Source organism: Muntiacus reevesi, chromosome 5 (assembly GCF_963930625.1).
Source record: "Muntiacus reevesi chromosome 5, mMunRee1.1, whole genome shotgun sequence".
Classification (NCBI taxonomy): domain Eukaryota; kingdom Metazoa; phylum Chordata; class Mammalia; order Artiodactyla; family Cervidae; genus Muntiacus; species Muntiacus reevesi.
The window spans coordinates 5,444,325-5,467,173 of record NC_089253.1 but is presented as its reverse complement, the minus strand read 5'-3'; positions in this window follow the sequence as shown (position 1 = coordinate 5,467,173).

Genomic DNA, 22,849 nt, shown 5'->3' with positions numbered 1-22,849 from the left:
TTTTTCCCCCTTCCTCAATGAGATGTTAGTATTAATCAATATTTAACTATAAGAGAGAAAAGTTAAAATCCTTGGAATTCAGTAAATATAAAAATTATCTTCTATTTTCTTAAATTTGGGGATGAAAAGTAATCTGTTAGGTCAAAAACTAATGAAAGTAGATTTTTTTCTGGTTAAGAGAAGTCTAGCACATCAAAACTATATAAATTGATTTCTTAATGGTAAACTAATATCTTGCTCTAATATTCAGAGGGGCATTTGAAATTTGATACACTCTGTTCCTCTAGTCCTTAATACAATTTGTTTATATATTTACAAACCTTTTAGATGTTACCATGTTGATCAGAGAGGCTTGAATATTAATTTTTTTTGCTCTGCAAGTAACTTGGTCTTTTAAGATTGCTTTCTCAGGGTTTTGTTCTTTAAGTTTTGTCTTGATTTGTTTTGGTTTTGATTCACTTACTTGAAAGATCTTGGCTGCAGGACATACTAAGTAATGGAAGAGTGAATTATGGAGAGCAGGCAAGCAGGTGATTTTGTTTTCTTTTGGTTTTGCTAAAAGTGTGAGTTTGCGGGCTTTCAAAACAGATCACCAGCCTAGGTTGGATGCATGAGACAAGTGCTCAGGGCTGGTGCACTGGGAAGACCCAGAGGGATGGGATAGGAAGGGAGGTGGGAAGGGGGATCAGGATCGGGAACACATGTAAATCCATGGCTGATTCATGTCAATGTATGGCAAAAACCACTACAATATTGTAAAGTAATTAGCCTCTAACTAATAAAAAGAAATGAAAAAAAAATTATTATGTAGGCGGCTTAACCACAGACACTCTAAGACAGAGACCTGTAAAATCATTCCCATCATCTTAATATGCCTCCATATTTACCTGTAGTGACCAATGTCACATGTAGTGACAAATTTGTGTTTGTCAATTGCCGAATTTTTAATTCTATAGTCATAGTCAAGAATATAACGATGTAGGACAAAGCACAGAAGTAAGGTGCGTGAAATCATGAAAACCCCTCCTCAAATTCATTCAGCTTTTTCCTTTGTGACCTAGCAACCTATGAATCACTTTTTATATTGGAGCAGGAAACAGTGACATTGTAACATCAATTGTGTTTAGGTGGTCGTATCATTGTGTATTTGATGAGTAGTTGTATGAAGTTGAGAAAACCACCACTTCTAGAAGCTGTCATGGTGAGAAAGTGAGTAGACCTTGAGAAAAGTCGAGGCTTCCTTAGTAGACAGATTAAGTCCCAATGGTGTCCTTCCTCCAAGTATGAGTGTTGGAAGGCAGAAAAAGTGTACAGTTTTGCTTTTTGTCGCAAACACTCATTGCTAGCTGAGTAAAATATTTTCTTTGGATTGACTTTAAGAACTTTGGAAAGTACTAGTAATGTATATTACATTTCCAGTGGCCTAGCTGACATTACTATGGTCTAGAAGGTTGAATACATTGAGTGCCCATTTAAAAGGACCTAATGATCCTAGAAAGATGGATCACTGTTTCTGGTTTGAAATTACATTTTAATAGAATCCGAGAAAAACAATATACATTTCAATAAGTTTTATGAAAGGGGAACATTTTCAAAATGCAAAAGAAATAGCAAGAGTGATAGAACTATTTGACCCAGAATATGAAACTTGAAAGTTCTGGGAAATTATGACAAGCTACAGAATGTGTAAGTTGTATTCTGGCTATACCTTCATAGTAATAAAGAAGGAATTTGAAAGATTTATAGACAGGGTCTCAGAAACATAGGATGTACACTATCTAAAAAGGTTATCCTAATGCTGGGGTGATAGGGGAGAATGTAGGGAACAGACCATGAAGTGGGAGAGGGACGAATTGCCTGTGCATTGTCATGGAACACAGACTGTGGTCTGTGAGCAGTGTTTCACATATTCTAGTTCTCCTGCTATATCCCTATTATCTCTGCATATGTTTAGATCAAGAGTAGGCAAATATTTTCTGTAAGGGGACAGATGGTAAATATTTGAGGCATTCTAGGACATATAGTTACTGCTGCAACCACAACCACTATAATCATAGACAATATTTAACAAGATGGCTGTGGCTGTGTGTTGACATAACTTTATTCCATTTTACTTTAAACAACTCTTGTTTATTTATTTGGCTGCACCAGGTCTTAGTTGTGGCACTCAGGATCTTTGATCTTTATTGCACCATATGAGATCTTTAGCTGTGGTGCACAAACTCTTAGGTGTGACATGCGGGATCTAGTTCCCTGACCAGGGGTTGAACTTGGACTCCCTGCATTGAGAGCATGGAGTCTTAGCCACTGGATCACCAGGGAAGTTCCTTAACATGATTTTTTACAAAAGTAGGTGGCAAACTGATTTGCCCACTCCTTGTTTAGGTTCTTGCTCACCAGGTCAAATTTTGCCCAGATCATGACATCAGTTTCCTTGCTATTTGTAAATACGGTCTTCATCTCTTCATTCATTTATTCAAGAAACTATAGAACATCAAGTACATACCATATCTCTTATCATACACTGTGATACAGTAGTGAAAGAAGACCATTTCATCTTGAAGTTTTTATTTCTAAGAAATAGATGATAAATAAAGAAGCAAGTAAATGAGCTAATAAAACTAATTTTATTACAAAGGAAATAAAGACTATGATATAAAAGAAAGTCATTGGAGGTAGGAGCCCAACTTTTAATAGGGTAGTTAAGGAATGCTTCCTGAAGAAGGTGACATTTAAGCTGAAATCTGAATGATGGAGAAAACTAGGCATCTCATGAGCCTGGGGAAAGAGTATTCCAGGAAAGAGAAATAAAAAGTATAAAGGCTCTGAGATGGAAAGATGCTTGGTATATTCTGAGAACATAAGGGAAGACTGTGTGTCTAGAATATTGGGTATAAAAAGAGACTGCAGATGAAGATAGTATCCAGATCAAGCAGGGTCTTGAAGTTCATGGTATTGTGTGTGAAATGTTCCCTAACTGCAATGAGAAGTTGCTGAAAAAGCTTTATAAGTAAGTGAATGGGTTATCATACTTATTTTAAAAACATTCTGGCTGCTAGATAGTGAATGAAAGAGAAGAAAGAGAAGAGGTAAAGAGATGAGAAGTTTCTGAGTGGTTCAGAAGAATGGTTCTGAGAGTGGCTGTAGCTTAGAGGGAGACAAGAGGTTGGATGGGATATGCACTGAGCACCAAAGAATTGATGTTTACGAACTGTGGTCTGGAGAAGACTCTTGAGAGTCCCTTGGACTGCATGGAGATCAAACCAGTCCATCCTAAAGAAGATCAACCCTGAATATTCATTGGAAGGACTGATGCTGAAGCTGAAGCTCCTATACTTTGGCCACCTGAGGTGAAGAGCTGACTCTTTGGAAAAGACCATATGCTGGGAAAGATTGAAGGCGGGAGGAGAAGGGGATGATAGAAGATGAGAAGGTTGTATGGCATCACTGACTCAGTGGACATGCATTTGAGCAAACCCCAGAAGACAGTGATGGACAGGGAGGCTGGCATGCTGCAGTCCATGGGGTCACAGTCAGACCTGTCTTAACGACTGAACTGAACTGAACTTGAAATACAATAATAGGAATACTAGTGTATTGGATATGATGGTGGAGGAAAAGATGAATGAAAGATAACTCAAGATTTTTGAATTAAATATCTAGGGGTCTGGTGGTGACATGTTACTGAAATTAGGACCAATAGAAGAGAAATGGGTAAGGGACGGGTGAATCAAGAGTTTGCTGTGTGCTTTGGATAAGTTGACTTCTGCTCTGAATAAATTGGGTTTAGAATGTCAATGAGAACTTAAGGAAACATAAAATGGGAAATTGGATATATGTTTGTAGTTCAAGGGAGAGTGCTGAACTAAAATTTTAATTTTTAGTGGAATTAGCATATACATGGCATTTAAAACATTGTGCTAGGCATCTGCTTCTAACCACATGGGTATACCTCTACACCTCAAACAAATAAAAGTAGGATGAAAATATAAGAAACAACGGTTTTTCAGAAATTGAACCAACAGTGTCTGAAAGAAGAGAAACAAATGAATGAATCCCAGTATTTATCCAAGTTATTGCCCTAAGAGAATCTCTGGGATGCAGTGCAGAGGGAAGGAACCCAAGTATACCCTCACAGTTTCCCTGAGTTGAGGAAACAGAGCTGAGGGTGTAGAGAGAAATTTAGAGGGCAGTGCACAGAAAAAGGAGGTACGTGGAGGAGAAGACAGAGCTCCAGAAGTTGGAAAAGGCTTCCCCGTGAGCCTTCCACAGAGTATTGATCAGACTTGATCTGAGACTGGGGAAAGAGGCACAAACACTCTGACACTCTCTCGTTCTTCCAGAGGTGGAAGTGAAAGAGGAGAAATCTGGGGATACAACCTTTGTCAAGTGACTGAAATTAACACCAGTAAGGATACATATTGGTATTAAACACCTCCATGATGTGACATGATCTGTCATGCACTGCTCCTCTGCGGGGTCATTTCCAAAAATCTGTAACACCAGTGTCATCATGAGGAAACATCAGACAGACTCAACATTCATGACTAGTGTTCTTCTGAAGTGTGAAGAAAAGATAAAGAAAGACTAAAGAACTGTCCCATGGAGAAGGGAATGACTACCCACTCCAGTATTCTTGCCTGGAGAATCCCCTGGACAGAGAACCCTAGCGGGCTATAGTCCATGAGGTTGCAAAGATTTGGATATGACTGAGCAACTAACACTAACTACAAAATTGTCAGAAATTAGAAGAGATTAGAGACATAACCACTAAATCCAATATGATATCCTGGAATAAAAAATGTATATCAGTGGGAAAGCTGGAGAAATCCAAAATAAATGTCAGTAGTAGTATAGTAACGTCAAATTCTCACTTTTAATACTTATGCCTTGGTTACGTGAGATGTTAACATTAAGGAAAAACTGAATAAAGGTTATAAGAGAACTCTCACTACAATCGTTCAACTCTTCCATTAAGACAAAAATTATTTCACCATTTTTTTTTTTTTTTTAAGGAGCAAAATTAAGACTACAAGTAGCAAAGCGGAGCACTGACACATCACTGATTGGAAACCTCTCTAATTAACCACACACATGCGTACAAACCAATGATGTTCATTCAGTCCTTTAGTATAAATGTACTGGGGACCTATAATGGATCAAGCACTGTGAGGTTTATAGAAGCAAATGAAAGATACATGTTCTTTTAGTTGTCAAAGGGGATGATGAGTGTTATTATTCATGAGTAGAGGGAGGCTGAGAAAGTTTGAGTTTGCAAAAATGAAATTGGTTTGGGGCTCATTCATAGGAATCTTTGAATCATTCTCAAATTTCGGTTATCTTCAAGGTGAATGTGTATTGGGAAAACTAACATTTCATAGGAAAATAACAAAACCATGTAACTGAAATACTTCTAATCTCTAATGGTTGTGCAAGAATTCTTTTTTTCTGGTCTTTGATGATGATGACATGTACCATAGGCTTCTTCATTACCTGAATGAATTTTGGGTTTAATTTGACTCAGTAGTATAGGTATTGGGTGTCTCTGGTGGCTCAGATGGCAAAGGATCTGCCTGCAATGCAGGGGACCAGGTTTGATCCCTGGGTCAAGAAGATCCCCTGAAGAAGGGAATGGCAATCCACTCCAATATTCTTGCATGGAGAATTCCATGGACAGAGAAGACTGGTGGGCTACATTCCATGGGGTTGCAAAGAGTTGGACCTAACTGAGCAACTAACACACACACACACACACACACACACACACACACACACACACAGCTATTAAGGCAGACTTGCCAAAATGTCTCAGGTGTATGTCAAACATTATTTTTCTTTAAAGGTTAAACATTTTTTAAATTATTTTTAAATAATGAAAAAAAATTAACACCAAAAACATTTTATATTGGGGCATAGCTGATCAACAATGTTTTGGTAGTTTCAAGTGAACAGTGAAGGGACTCATATACGTATATTAATTAGTATTAACGTTGTGGAATCAATATCCGTATGAATATTTGTTTACCACTTCCAATATTCCTGTTCTGCATCTTCTATTAAGGAACACATTTAACAGAACTATTTTTTAATCTTCTCTTCATTTGTTTGTGAATAGTAATATTTAAGGGGATTATATATATATTAAAATAAGTAGACTGAATTTTGAATGAGTGAAGAAAGAGGTATTTACAAGATTTGTATGCTTCTGGAATCCTCCTGGGAGCTTTTGCTGGCAGCGTAGCCTGAAAATATTTAATATTTTCCAGAAATTATCCTCAGAGGCTCAATCCATTAACTCAAGAGCATACTACAAAACAGATTCATATACTATTGACAGTACATGAACAGAGGAAGGAAAGAAAATGCAATGATTTTTCTACCGAGTGGCATGATTTAGTCATCTCTGTGTTCTGTGGATTTAGTTCAATTCTTGGCAATGCTAGAACTTATATATTCAATTTTGCTGAAATTAGTGAATAAATGAATGAACATATCATCAAAAGCTTCATTTAAAGAGCTTAAAGCATCACAATCTTTTTCTTTTGTCTCCTGGAGTGTCCTTGGCAAAGCCAATTTCGAGTGCAGTTCAATTATTTCAGGATTGTTTCCCATATACCAGTAGATGGCAGTCCCTCTTCACTACTCATTTTTATTTAACAGAGAAAGGAAGGAAGAGATTGAAAAAGAAAGAGATGGAAATGAAAACAGATAAAGATAGATTTTAAATTCAGCGCATTGTGTTTATTTAATTTTTACAAATGGATTTTTTAAAGTGAACTGTTAAGAAGAAGAGACAAGTGAAATATGTCTTAAGTTAATATGAATAAGTCGTCACACAATTGACTTTGTGCTAGCTCATCAAATTTCATACCAATGTGTTATATTTTGATTAAATAACATTGTGTATTTTCTTCTGAAAAGTAAGCTCATTAAGAGTCATGTGGAATATATGTTTTTTCCGTGTAAATGACACCTAGTTTCTTGCCAAGCTGAGTCATTTTTTAGGATTTTGGGAGTCCACTTTTTCATCAGCCTGATACCTTGGAGAGTGCTTAGGAAACTCCTTAAACTATTTTCCTCTCCAAAATGTTTGAAATTCATTGAGCAGCTCAGGATGCTGCTGACATCCAGACAAATACATGCCCTAGCACTGAGGCATAATAAGGAAAACTGCCCCAACAGGAGGTCATTATACATTTTCACGGAGATTCCCAATATGTGAAACACATTGATGCATTCAAATTACATCTCTGCTACAGTAGTTGCTAGGGAGCAAACTGAGACCACCAATTTCATTTCCTTTAGAAAGTGTCTTCACTTGAAACTTAAATCACGAGTTCCAGAATAATTTCCTCAACTTCTTCCCCTCATTACATTCATCATTCTTCCATCTACTTCAACCCTTTCATGCTGACCCTACACCAATATGAAATACCATGACTGAAGCCTGGGGAACAATTCAGAATTTTAAATACCAGATCCAGTTTCAACTTGATTTTGGTATCCTCTTATTTAGCCTATATTACAATTTGTCAATAGCTAAAAGCACAACAACCTTAAACATTTTTCTAATCTATAACCATTTTTAACTGAAGAACATAGTCATGGGAAAATACATTTTTCTTAAAGAGCAGTGTGTTCTCATTTATTTTTCATGAAATTCATTTATCTGAAAGTAAACTGCTACAGGGATAGTTTGAACAATTTTATATTGTGTTCAGATCTGTATTTTATCTAGTTGTCAATATTTAGGGGATATATTAAACTAACTACATAGTTTTAGTAGAAATAGGAAATAAATAAATTGCAAAGGATGCAGAAAGATACTTCATGTACACAATGAACATATGTGTTTTCGCTTGATTGACTTGGAAATAACAGAATGTGTGCACACAAGTCAACCACAGCAGATACCTACTCTATTATAATTTCTGACGTTTGTGTATGTTTTCCCACTAGACTTTAAGACAGTTGAGGGCAAGAAATATCCACATTAATTTATTTATAAAATCATGTTTCTATCAATCATTTATTGGATACTTAATATGCAACAGATTGGGGTTAATATAATAAATAAAATATAACATCAGCCTTTAAGAAGTCTAGAGTATGCAAAAGCAAAGCAGACACATAAAAGTAAGGCCAATAAATCACAGGTGCCATGATGGAAGTATGTATTGGCTGCAGTGGAATAATAAAAGAAAAATATTTTCTGTCTATTCGAATCTAAGGTGGAGTGATGGAAAGCTTCGTTAAAGAGGAAGTCAAACTATTTTGGAAGTTGTATAGGAGTTCACTAGATTGACTATTTGTGAAGTATAATAATCTACACAAAAGGATAATTGTGGAAATTTTCAAAGGGTGGTTTCATAGTGTGGTTTATTTGAAAATAGAAGATTTGAGTGAGAAAGTGCAAAATATAGTAAATGTGGATAGCAAAATGATCAGGAAAGCCTTTCATGTCATATCAAGAAATTTGGAGTTTATTATCTGGGTACTTAGAGTCAAGAATGAGTTCTAAGAAGGAAAGTGACATCTTAATTGCATTTTTGAAATTTCACTCTGACAGAGTGTAGTGGATAGATTGAAGGGTGGGAAATGGGGAGCAAGGCGATAAGTTGGGAAGCTTTGCAGTAGTTTAGCAAGAGATGGAGAGTGTGATGAGTCCAGGAGAAAAAAAATAAAAAGCTCAGTTTTGGATAGATTTCAATTGAGATGCTTGTTGAGATTCCAAGAAGATATATATAGCAGCATTTGGAATCAAGGGGAATGTCTGGATTAGAACTGTGGCCTTGGGAATGTATCCATGTATAAATACCTACCAAAGCCATAGATCTGGATGACAGCCTCTAGTGAAAATGAGAAACGAAGAAAGGCCAATCCTTTGGAAAATGTAACATTTAAGTAAATGAGCAAAATGGAGCTCTAAGACGAATAATATAAGAAAGGTGGGAACAAAAGAAGGAGAAAATGGCTTTGTGGAAATAAAAGTAGAAACATGACAAATGCAGAAAGGAGGTAAAATAGGGTAAAAATTGACAACAGTCTATCGAGTTTGGCAATAAGAGAGTAATGAGGATCTTTCCCAGAGTGGTTGATATGGAGCAACAGGCCTGATGGTTGAAGACTGAAGAGGGAATGGCAGGTGAAGAGGAGGAGATAAATATATAGATTATTCTTTCAAATAACTTGATCGAGGGAAAATGAAAGCGATAGCAACTGAGGGGGTATTACTGTATATATTTGGAATTGACCTTACTGGGCATACTTGGTCATCATTACAATATTGTTTGCAGACACAGGTGTGACCCATGTAACACTCAGAAACATTTGTGTTCTATAAGTGGATGTAATTCTCAGAGAACTTACTGATATAATCAGGTGGAACAATCAAGGTGTAGTCTGAACAAAGATGAAAGCTTATGGTCATGTAAGGGGAAACAGTGTGGAATTCCTACTCTACTTTTGAAACTTCTCTTTGAGTTCATCAGATGGATGGGATTTGTTTTTGCTCAGCATTGCTTGGTATTGCGAGTTGGAAACAGAGAATTCCATGAGCTATTTAAATGTATGACTAAATGGAACAAAGTGTGTCTGTGCTTAATCACTCAGTTGTGCCCGACTCTTTGCGACCCCATGGGCCATAGCCTGCCTGGTTCATCTGTCCATGGGATTCTCCAGGCAAGAAGACTACAGTGGAGTGCCATTTCCCCCTCCAGGAGACTTTCACAGCCCAGGGATCCAACCTGCATCTCCTCCATCTCCTGCAGTGCAGGCGGATTCTTTACCACTGAGCCACCTGGGAAGCCCAAATGGAACAAAGAGGAGCTGTTAACCCATAAAATGTGAAAGCTGGAAAGGTCCTCAACAGTCATCTGACCACAAAAAGGTTTGAACTCCAAAATCTATTAAGAAACCATGGTGAAAGAAATTGAAGTTGACACAAGCAGATAGGAGGATATACCATATTCTTGTGTTGGAAGAATCAATATTATTAAAATGACTGTACTACTCATGGCAATCTACAGATTCAATGCCACCTTCATCAAATTACCAATGACATTTTTCACAGAAATATAATAAAAAAAATTAAAATTTGTATGGAAACACAAAAGACCCCGAATAGTCAAAGCAATCTTGATAAAGAGAAAAAAATGTTAATAGTATTATTAATAGAATCTGTTTTCCTAAATAAATTTCTGTAATGCCAATATACAGCACTGATAAAAGTGGAATTTAGTTCAAACTTACACATTTAGATTTATAATAGTTACATATTTTGAACTTAAGAAAATTAGTCTGTGTTAATGAACACAAATGTCTAAAAATCTGAATATGAAAGTTGCAATTATATTATTACACAGCATCCAATTTATTTGTATATTTTTCTTTGATTGTGCTCTTCAGAGGAAATCCTGAATCACATGGGTAAGTTGTTGTAAATGGAAACAATTTTTATTTTATTATTTTTTTTGGAAACAATTTTTAAAACAGATCATTCTGGAATCTTGGGAAACTCATCAAATAAACTATCTGCAAGGAAAGGGACCCTTAATATTTGTCTATTCATACACAGATTATAATTAAGACTATTATGAAGCACCCATTAAGCATATTTTAATATATGAAGATGTTTGAACCTTGTTGTTCAGTTGCCAAGTTGTGTCTGACTTTTTGTAACCCCAAGGACTATAGTATGCCAGACTCCTTTATCCTCCACTGTCTCCTGGTGTTTGCTCAAATTCGTGAGCAATAGTCAGTGAGACTATTTAACATCTGCCACTCCCTTCTCTTTTTGTCTTCAATCTTTTACAGCATCAAGGTCACTTTATTTTAAATACTTACAAATATTTAAAAAATTAAAGAGATATTTGTATACTTGTGTTCACAGCAATATTATACAAGATTGTCAAAAGGCAGAAGAGACCCAAATGTACATCAATGGATAAATGGATAAATAAATGTAATATATAAGTGTAGTATATACATACAGTGAAATATTATTCACCCTGATAAAGAAAGCAAATGCTGACACATGCTATAACAGGGATGAAACTTGGGAACATGTGACATGAAATAAGCCAGTCACAAGAGGACAACACTGTGTGATCTCTCTCAGATGAGGTACCTAGAGTAGTCATTCTCATAGAAACACAAAGTAGATTGGTGATTAACACGGGTGGGGGGAGGGGGACACCAGGAGCTGTTTAAAGGGTATAGAGTTTGAATATTGCAAGACGAAAGAGTTCTGGAGGTTTGTTGCACACCAGTGTGAATATACTTTATACTACTACACCATGAGCTTAAAAATGGTTAAGATGGTAAATTTTATGTTATGTGTATTTTGTGATAGTTAAATATATACATATATTTTAGCAATAAACTAGAATAAATGATTAACGGAATCTCTACAGTCACTCTGAGCACAATTTAAAAGCCATTGCAGGGCAGGAATAAATGCAGATATAGAGACTGGACTTGTGGACCCAGCAGGGGAAGAGGAAGGTGGTGCAAGCTGAGAGAGCAGCATCACACGACCAGGTGTCAAACAAGCAGCTGTGGGAGGCTGTAGTAGAGCACGGGGAGCTCAGCTCGGTGCTCGTGAGGACACAGGAGGGCGGGGTGGGGGTTGGGAGGGAGGCTCTAGAAGGAGGGGTGTTTGTATGCTTAGAGCTTATACATGCAGAGCACATCATGAGAAACGCTGGGCTGGAAGAAGCACAAGCTGGAATCAAGATTGCCGGGAGAAATATCAATAACCTCAGATATGCAGATGACACCACCCTACGGCAGAAAGTGAAGAGGAACTAAAAAGCCTCTTGAAGAAAGTGAAAGAGGAGAGTGAAAAAGTTGGCTTAAAGCTTAATATTCAGAAAACTAAGATCATGGCATCTGGTCCCATCACCTTATGGGAAATAGATGGGGAGATAGTGAAACCAGTGTCAGACTTTATTTTTTTGGGCTCCAAAATCACTGCAGATGGTGACTGCAGCCATGAAATTAAAAGACGCTTACTCCTTGGAAGAAAAGTTATGACCAACCTAGACAGCAAATTAAATAGCAGAGACATTTCTTTGCCAACAAAGGTCTGTCTGGTCAAGGCTATGGTTTTTCCAGTGGTCATGTATGGATGTGAGAGTTGGACTGTGAAGAAAGCTGAGCACCAAAGAATTGATGCTTTTGAACTGTGGTGTTGGAGAAGACTCTTGAGAGTCCCTTGGACTGCAAGGAGGTCCAACCAGTCCATCCTGAAGGAGATCAGTCCTGGGTGTTCATTGGAAGGACTGATGCTGAGGCTGAAGCTCCAATACTTTGGCCACCTCATGCGAAGAGCTGACTCATTTGAAAAGACCCTGATGCTGGGAGGGATTGGGGGCAGGAGGAGAAGGGGATGACAGAGGATGAGATGGCTGGATGGCATCACCAACTCGATGGGCATGAGTCTGAGTAAACTCCGGGAGTTTGTGATGGACAGGGTGGCCCAGCATGCTGCGATTCATGGGGTCGCAAAGAGTCGGAAACGACTGAGCGACTGACCTGACCTGAACTGAACTGAGCTCAGGTACATTGTTGTGCAGCAGAAACACAACGTTGTAAAGCAATTATCCTCCAGTTAAAAAAATAATCTATGATAAACTATTATGGAAAAGAATATTAAAAAATGTATATATGTATCTGTAACAGAATCACTTTGCTGTACAACAGGAATTAACATAGTAAATCAACTAAACTTCAGTAAAAAATAAGAAAAAAAAAAAAAAAAAAGCCATTGCTTTACCCCAACCACTTAGATTTGAAACTTTAACGTAGAGCACCTAACCAAGTTGCCCATGTGTGTCTACAATGTTTGTGGAATCTTTACACATGACTCTGAGTTGAGTTCTTTCTGAAATAAAATACTTTTTATGAATTTCACTTTGTCCTAAGAAAGTCTATTTCTATCACTAGCACTCCTATAAAGAAAATAAGTATCTATTATGTCTGTTTTTTTTTCCTTTTTTTGTGGCAGGTAGAAAACATACTATATTTGACTCTTGATTTTGAAAAGTACACTAGAAAAATGCAGACCCCAAATATATATTCAGACTTAAGAGATATATGAATTCATTTCCATATTAATAATTAAATAAGAGTATCTTTGTAAACTTGAATATCTTTGCTTCTTGTGGTATATGTGCTAATATATTTGTTTGATTTCTTTGAGGTTAAATTGTGGTCATAAACTTACATTACAAAACAAATGAGCAAGAACTGGATTTTACATGGAGCTTGCCTTAATTATTGTATGAGAAGTTTTATGCCATTTTAAAAATGAGCGGCACCACAGTCTACAAATACAGCATCTTGTAAAACTAAATGGCAGAAAATTAAAAACAGATTGAGAACATGTTTAAACTAAAAAAAGCCCTTATATTCCAATACATTTAACCGTGCAGATTAACTCCAGGGAAACCTATAACTATTGCAATTTGCTTAGTTGTGTTCACATGCCATGATATAACCAGAATGAAGTCTGCAATTATGCAAGTAGTGAATGTAACAGCCGTCCTTGAAAATCAATTGTACATGTCATAATATAATAGCATATACTCAATTCATTGTGTCTATATCAACAACTATATGCGAATTTGTAAAGAAAAGCACTTTTTTGTTGTCTAAATAGTAAGAGCTCTTAAGCAGTATAGTGTCACAATAATTACAATACATTGTAATGCTGCTAAATGTATTGCAATGCAGGAAGTGTTTTGAGGCTTCAAGTTGGCTTAATAAAGGATCTCCCCACAAACGGTTAATGAAGGAGAAAGACTAAATATTTCTCTTCGTGCCTTTCCTTGATTCACTTTAACTTTTTCATATTTTTTCTTCTCCCATCCTCCTGCTTTTCTGCTTTTCATATTTGATCTGGTTACCTGTTACCTCTTTCCTGTTCATTCTTTTCATTTTTGTACTCATGCCCTAATTATACAGTTTTTTCCTTGATATACAAATGTTTTATTTGTTCTCTGTGACTGAGTGTAAGAGACAACTAAATTTGAGAAGTTAAGAGAGCGAACAGTGGCAAGTGGTAGATAATTGTATGAAGTGGCTGAAAAGATTGAAGCTTTTCATTTGAATCATAAGAATGTCACTAGTTACCTTTGTAGTTTAAATATCTAGTGTTGAGTAGAATGTTGCAAATAGATGTTTGAGAGATGAATTTGAATGGAGGAATAAAAAATAGATATTGATCTTTGCCTAGAAAATGTAATGAGCAAATGGGAAAGCAGTGCTCTACCAAATGTAAAGAGACAAACTCAATCCATGTTTTTCTACAAAAATTGTTAATTTTAATAAGAAAAACATTGAGAAATATATATTTTACTATGTCTGATTCTAAGATTACCATGTTTCCACCAAATTAGACATCTAATTATTTAAATTTAAATAATTAAATTTAGAATTTAAATTTTATAATGGTATGATAAATCTGTATTTTCCCAGAATGATATATGCTAAAGTATTTTGACTAATGGAAAGTTCTTGTTAACTAAGTCTTGCCAAAGAGCTCATATTTTTCACTGGATCCTAATGTTTTGAAATCTTTACCTTCCATAATTACTAGTTCCTTACCAAAACTTCTTAAACATTTAAAGTATAGATTTAGATTTCTTCAGATGTCTGTTTTGTGTTCCATCATCCTTTAAACGTATAACAAATTTAATGAGAGTCACAAATACATTTTTAAAGAAAGCTGAAGGACGGGGAGGCCTGGTATACTGCAGTCCATGGGGTCACAAAGAGCCGGACACAACTGGGTGGCTGAACAACAACAATAACTACAGCAACTTTACAATTACACAGCTGCTTTGTAACACACACCTTATTCATGACCATGCAGTGCTTTTGTAAAACACTGTGTACATTCAGCTCTGAACATCTTGATTGCAGGGACTTAAGTTGTTCCTCTTTGACTCCTCAGCATACTTCTTTGCATGTAACAAATATTAAACATTTATAAACCGATTGAACTTGTGATGTAGGGCTTTTCATTCTGACACAGGAAAGAGGCAAGAACCCTAGAAGCCTACCTACTGATGATCCTCTTGTTGAGGGTCACCTGGGCTCCAGAGCTCAAGCTCAATAGTTGTGGCACACTGGCTTGGTTGCTCTGAGGCACTGTGGGATCTGCCTGGATCAGGGATCCAATCCGTGTCTCCTGAATTGGTAGGTGGATTCTTTACCACTGGGCTTCCCTGGTTGCTCACAGTTCAGTTCAGGTACGCGGTCATGTCCGACTCTTTGTGACCCCATGAACCCCAGCACACTAGGACTTCCTGTCCATCACCAACTACCAGAGTCCATCCAAACCCATGTCCATTGATTCGGTGATGCCATCCAACCATTTCATCCTCTGTCGCCCCCTTCTCCTCCTGCCCTCAATCTTTCCCAACAGCAGGCTCTTTTCCAATGAGTCAGCTCTTCATATCAGGTGGCCAAAGTTTGGAGTTTCAGCTTCAGCATCAGTCCTTCCAAAGAAAACCCAGGACTGATCTCCTTTAGGATGGGCTGGTTGGATCTCCTTGCAGTCCAAGGGACTCTCAAGAGTCTTCTCCAACACCACAGTTCAAAAGCATCAATTCTTTGGCTCTCAGCTTTCTTTTTTTTTTTCCCCCCCATTTATTTTTATTAGTTGGAGGCTAATTACTTTACAATATTGTAGTGTTTTTTGCCATACATTGACATGAATCAGCCATGGATTTACATGTGTTCCCCATCCGGATCTCCCCTCCCGCCTCCCTCTCCATCCCATCCCTCTGGGTCTTCCCTGTGTACCAGCCCTGAGCACTTGTCTTATGTATCCAATCTCAGTTTTCTTTATAGTCCAACTCTCACATCCTTACATGACCACTGGAAAAACCATAACCTTGACTAGACAGGCCTTTGTTGGCAAAGTAATGTGTCTGTTTTTTAATATGCTGTCTAGGTTGGTCATATCTTTCCTTCCAAGGAGTAAGTGGCTTTTAATTTCATGGCTGCAATCACCATCTGCAGTGATTTTGGATCCCCCCCCAAAAAAGTCAGCCACTGTTTCCACTGTTTCCCTATCTATCTGGCATGGAGTGATGGGACCAGATGCCATGATCTTAGTTTTCTGAATGTTGAGCTTTAAGCCAACTTTTTCACTCTCCTCTTTCACTTTCATGAAGAGACTCTTTAGTTCCTCTTCACTTTCTGCCATAAGGGTGGTGTCATCTGCATGTCTGAGGTTATTGATATTTCTCCCAGCAGTCTTGATTCCAGCCTGTGCTTCATCCAGCCCAGAGTTTCTCATGATGTACTGTGCATATAAGTTCAATAAACAGGGTGACAATATACAGCCTTGACATACTCCTTTACCTATTTGGAACCAGTATGTTCCATGTCCAGTTCTAACTGATGCATCCTGACCTGCATACAGGTTTCTCAAAAGGCAGGACAGATGATCTGTTATTCCTATCTCTTTCAGAATTTCCCACAAATTATTGTGATCCACACAGTCAAAGGATTTGGCATAGTCAATAAAACAGAAAAAGATATTTTTCTGGAACTCTCTTGCTTTTTTGATGATACAGCCAATGTTGGAAACTTGATCTCTGGTTCCTCTGCCTTTTCTAAAACCAGCTTGAACATCTGGAAGTTCACGGTTCATGTATTGCTGAAGCCTGACTTGGAGAATTTTGAGCATTCCTTTACTAGCGTGTCAGATGAGTGCAATTGTGCAGTAGTTTGAGTATTCTTTGGCATTGCCTTTCTTTGGGATTGGAAAGAAAATGGATCTTTTCCAGTCCTGTGGCCACTGCTGAGTTTTCCAAATTTGCTGGCATATTGAGTGCAGCACTTTCACAGCATCATCTTTCAGGATTTGAAATAGCTCAACTGGAATTCCATCACCTCCACTAGCTTTGTTCGTAGTGATTTTTCCTAAGGTCCACTTGACTTTACATCCAGGATGTCTGGCTCTAGGTGAGTGATCACACCATCATGATTATCTGGGTCATGAAAATCTTTTTTTGTACAGTTCTTCTGTGTATTCTTGCCACCCCTTCTTGATAGTTTCTGCTTCTGTTAGGTCCATACCATTTCTATCCCTTATTGAGACCATCTTTGCATGAAATCTTCCCTTGGTATCTCTAACTTTCTTGAAGACATCTCTAGTCTTTCCCATTCTGTTGTTTTTCTCTAATTCTTTGCATTGAACGCTGAGAAAGGCTTTCTTCTCTCTCCTGCTATTCTTTGGAACTCTGCATTCAAATGGGTATATCTTTCCTTTTCTCCTTTGCTTTTCACTTCTCATCTTTTCACAGCTATTTTCAAGACCTCTTCAGACAGCCATTTTGCTTTTTTGCATTTCTTTTTCTTGGGTATGGCCTTGATTCCTGTCTCCTGTACAATGTCATGAACCTCCGTCCATAGTTCATCAGGCTCTCTGTCTATCAGATCTAGTCCTTCACATCTGTTTCTCACTTCCACTGTATAGTCATAAGGGGTTTGATTTAGGTCATACCTGAATGGTCTAGTGGTTTTCCCCACTTTCTTCAATTTAAGTCTGAATTTGGCAATAAGGAGTTCATGATCTGAGCCACAAGCAGCTCCTGGTCTTGTTTATGCTAACTGTGTAGAGCTTCTCCAACTTTGGCTGAAAGAATATAATCAATCTGATTTCGGTGTTGACCATCTGGTGATGCCCATGTGTAGAGTCTTCTCTTGTGTTGTTGGAAGAGGGTGTTTGCTATGACCAGTGCGTTCTCTTGGCAAAACTCTATTAGCCTTTGCCCTGCTTCATTCTGTACTCCAAGGCCAAATTTGCCTGTTACTCCAGGTATTTCTTGACTTCCTACTTTTGCATTCCAGTCCCCTATAATGAAAAGGACATCTTTTTTTGGGTGTTAGTTCTAGAAGGTCTTGTAGGTCTTCATAGAACCGATCAACTTCAGCTTCTTCAGCATTACTGTTGGGGCATAGGCTTGGATTACTGTGGTATTGAATGGTTTGCCTTGGAAACGAACAGAGATCATTCTGTCATTTTTGAGATTGCATCCAAGTACTGCATTTCGGATTCTTTTGTTGACTGTGATGGCTTCTCCATTTCTTCTAAGGGATTCCTGCCCACAGTAGTATATATAATGGTCATCTGAGTTAAATTCACCCATTCCAGTCCATGTTAGTTCGCTGATTCCTAGAATGGCGACGTTCACTCTTGTCATCTCCTGTTTGACTGCTTCCAATTTGCCTTGATTCATGGACCTAACATTCCAGGTTCCTATGCAATATTGCTCTTTACAGCATCGGACTTTGCTTCTATCACAAGTCCTGTCCACAACTGGGTGTTGTTTTTGCTTTGGCTCCATCCCTTCATTCTTTCTGGAGGCTCTGCTGGTAAAGAATCTGCCTGCCAATGCTGGACATGCAAGAGACATGGCTTTGATTGCCAGGTTGGGAAGATTCCCTGCAGAAGGAAATGACAACCCACTCCAGTATTCTTGCCTGGAAAATTCCAGGGACAGAGAAGCCTGGCTGCCTACAGTCCATGCAGTCACAAAGAGTAGGACATGGTTGAGCACACATGCCTTCTTTACCACTGAGACACCAGGGGAACCCCTAGTCTAAATTTTTGAAATAGCTACATTTGGAACTTTTGGTTCTCAGCCTCAGGAATACTGGACCTCGGTGAAGACAATTTAGAGAAAGTACACATAACTTTCATTAGTAGAGATCAGAAAATATAAGCTTTAATTTGACCTTGTTATAAAAAGTATCTCACATTAAAATTGAATAAGAAGCCTAGAGGAGAAAGTAATTTGGACCTTATTTTCCTCTCATGACATTAAGTATTTAAGTGACTGTGAAACTTCCATTCTAAGAAAAAGGAAAAACAAGAACACATTTACATTTCTGTGATTATAATGGTTCTACAATTAAGAGCTATGTTGGAACAATAGCCAAATTGCAATGGGATTACTTAAGTAAAAATCTATACATCCTACATTTTCTATCATGATCATATGAGCTTCTCTGTGTTTGCTGAGGAGAGAACAGTCCAGGATATTCAGCTATTTAACTATATTTTTGTGATTAATTTCTCAAGAACATAATATACATAATGTGCACAAGGTTTGTTATGACTAGAAAACTTATATGTTTGTCATAGGTTTTTCTATTTATTCGCTCAGTCAAATAGAATGCTTTTATTTAATGGAAAATTGGATTTTCTAAATTAGTCTGTAAATGAATTTATTAATTCTGAGAAAATTTACTCAGTTATCTATAAGTGAATACCATCATATAATCATCATGTGTGGATTTTCTGGTTAAAAAGGACATTTGACTAGCTTTCTTCCATGCCTATCAAAAATTATTATTCCTTTGATAGATCTAATTTGAATACAATGTGAAACTTGGAGCATTTTACATGGGTGACAACAGTTTAAAATTTAGCACTTTTAGTTAGAAAATATAAAATCTGGGAGTAGCAATCACTTAAGATTCATGAAGATAGTGGATATTGTTAGCGTTGACTTATTTACTTGGAAACACTCCAACTTTAAAGAATAAACCTGAGACAAATGAGACTATGCACGTGAATACTAAGAAATGTTAAAGGCTTAAACATGAACTAGGCCAAGATGATATTAGTTCAATTAATGACAGATGAAGTCAAGATTAAGGTAGGGGAATATCACTAAACCTTCTGAATTTGTATTCAGAAAAATTACTCTGCTTCTTCACCAAAACATCTTTATATGCTACCGTCAAAGTATTATTGGATTAGATAAAATAGATTATTCTATCTAGTGTTTGAAATCTGTATTTGTAAGAAATACATTAAATATTTGCAATTAGATGATAATTCTTACAATGTTTAAAAAACATTCTAATATAGTTACCATATTATCCTGCAATCCTATTCCTGGGTATATATCTGGAGAAAATTCCAGTTTGAAAAGATGGTTGGGCCTCGACATTTGTCGCAGCACTATTTATAATACAATAGCTAAGACATGCAAGCAACCTAAATGTCCACCAACTGTAAATGAACAAATAAAATGTGGTATATATACATATACATACATATACATGCACATATATTAATATAAATGTAATATTGTGTCCTCAGTCACTCAGTCATGCCCAACTCTGTGTGACCCCATAGACTGCAGTCTGCCAGGCTGTCCATTCATGGGATTCTTCAGGCAAGAATACTGGAGTGGGTTGCTATTCCTCCTCCAGGGGATCCTCTCAACCCAGGGGTAAAGCATGCATCTCCTGCATTGGTAGGCAGATTCTTTACCACTGAGCCACTTGAGAACCTTTAATAATGGAATATTACTCAGCCATAACATGAGTGAAATAATGCCATTTGCAGCAACATGGATGAATATAGAGATTATCATATTAAATAAACTAAGTCAGATGGAGAAAGACAAATATTGTATGATATCACTTGTATGTGAAATTTAAGAAAAAAGAAAACACAAAAACTATACAAATGAACTTATCTACAAAGCAGAAAAAGACTCAGAGATGTAGAAAACAAACTCAGGGTTACCAAAGGTTAGTGGTGGTGGGGGGAGATAAATTAGGAGTTTGGGATTACATATACACAGTGCTATATATAAAAAATATAAACAGTAATAACCTACTGTATATCACGAAGAACTATTCTCAGTACCTTGTAATAACTTATAATGGAAAAGGATCTGAAAAAAAAATGCACAATTGAATCACTTTGCTGTACATTTGAAAGTAACACATTTTAAATCAACTATATGGTAATGAACAAAACATATTCTAACTTTTACCTTCTAACACGCTCTTTGTGGAATCTCCTTTTCTTGTCTCAGGCAATCCCATAAATTTCTGGTCATATTTGGATTAAAAAAAGTCTAGTTCAGTAAAGTACAATCTGAATCAGTTGAGTATTTTAAGTTCATGTTCTTCCCTCTGAATAACTCTTGCTAAACCTTGCCTGGGGGACTCATTGTAAAGGTGGGTAAAATCAACTCTTTAACTACGCTCCTGCCATCTTCTAGGATCAGAGATCAGGAAATGGGCAGAAATCGTGTGGCTTAATTGGTGTCCTTCCAATCTTCGTGGTGTTCAATGAGATGGATATGGCCAGCATTTAAATGGTGACTCTTTCATGGAGATCCTGTTAGATCATCTCAGATTTTGGAGGTTTTTCCACTGAACAGTTTCATATTAATAAAATGGGAGCCATCTTTTCACACCTTCCTTCAGCTCTCTCTCTCTGCAGTATATTCTTCTTTTGCTGCTGGAATCAGCTTCTGAATTGACTCTAAAGCCGATTTACCTTTTTATCTGGTTCATGGGAAATTCCCACACCCTTATCATGCCAAACAATTGAAATGTTGGGTGTCTCTCTGCCATCTCCACTCTTTGCTTTGCATGATATCCCCATTTCTCTCTTCTTCCTTCACAAATAACCTTAAGGGCCATAGACAGAGTCCACCTAGACACTGAGATGCTATCTTGTCTTCTTATGTAAACCCCAGTAAGTAGTTCTCTGGGAGCCTCTTTACTGGGATGAGAGAAGCAACCTTTATCCTCCCTTTGTGAAGGGAGGATATAAAATTTTATTACAAGATCTATACTTCCTGGGGCTTGCTTCCCTCGTAGCTCAGTCAGTAAAGATTTTGCCTTAAATGCAGGAGATGCAGGTTCAATCCCTGGGTTGGAAAGATCCCCTGGAGGAGAAAATGGCAAGCTACTTCAGTATTCTTGCTTGGGAAACCCCATGGAGAGTAGTGGGCTTTATTTTATTGGGCTCCAGAATCACTGTGGATGGTGACTGCAGCCATGAAGTTAAAAGACAGTTGTTCCTTGGAAGGAAAGCTTTGACAAACCTAGACAGTATATTGAAAAGCAGAGACATTACTTTGCCAATAAAGGTCTGTATAGTCAAAGCTATGGTTTTGCCAATAGTCATGTATGGATGTGAGTTGGACCATAAAGAAGGCTGAGTGCTGACGAATTGATGCTTTCAAATTGTGGTGTTGGAGGAGACTCTTGAGAATCTTCTGGACTGCAAGGAGATTAAACCAGTCCATCCTAAAGGAAACCAGTCCTGAATACTCATTGGAAGGACTGATGCTGAAACTGAAACTCCAGTACTTTGGCCACCTAATGTGAAGAGTCAACTCACTGGAAAAGACCCTGACGCTGGGAAGGATTGAGGGCAAAAGGAGAAAGGGGCAGCAGAGGATGAGATGGTAGCCAACATCACTGACTCTATGAACATGAATCTGAGCATATTCTGGGAGATAGTGAAGGACAGCGGAGCCGGGTGTGCTGCAGTCCGTGGGGTCGCAAAGAATCAGACATGACTTAGTGACTGAACAACAACAACTACACTTCCTACAACCCTATTAATGGACTCTCATATTTTATTTTTTCCTCTTGTATGGTCTTGGGGGATACCAGTAGGGTTGATGGTATCTACTTCTCTCAGTTAACACTCTCATAAGCCTTCTTTAGAATACTTGTGGTTGTACGTGAATGCAACTCTAAAGCAATAGGAAAAGTCAGATTAACAACTGATTACATATGTTGAGCTGGAGATTTGCAGGAATACATTTTATCCAATTTTTTTTATTCTCCCCCCTCTCCAATTTCTAGACACAATAAATTACTTGAAGAAGGTGCTCTTTAATGAAAAAGTAAAGAATTTAAAATCATTCTATCCTCCATACTTTCTCTCTTTAAACCTGGAGAAGATTCATCTATCACTCAAAATTTAAACTCCTTTTTCCAATTTCTCATTAAATTAATTATTCATATAAATAGTTCTCAACTTCCTATCCTTGGAGAC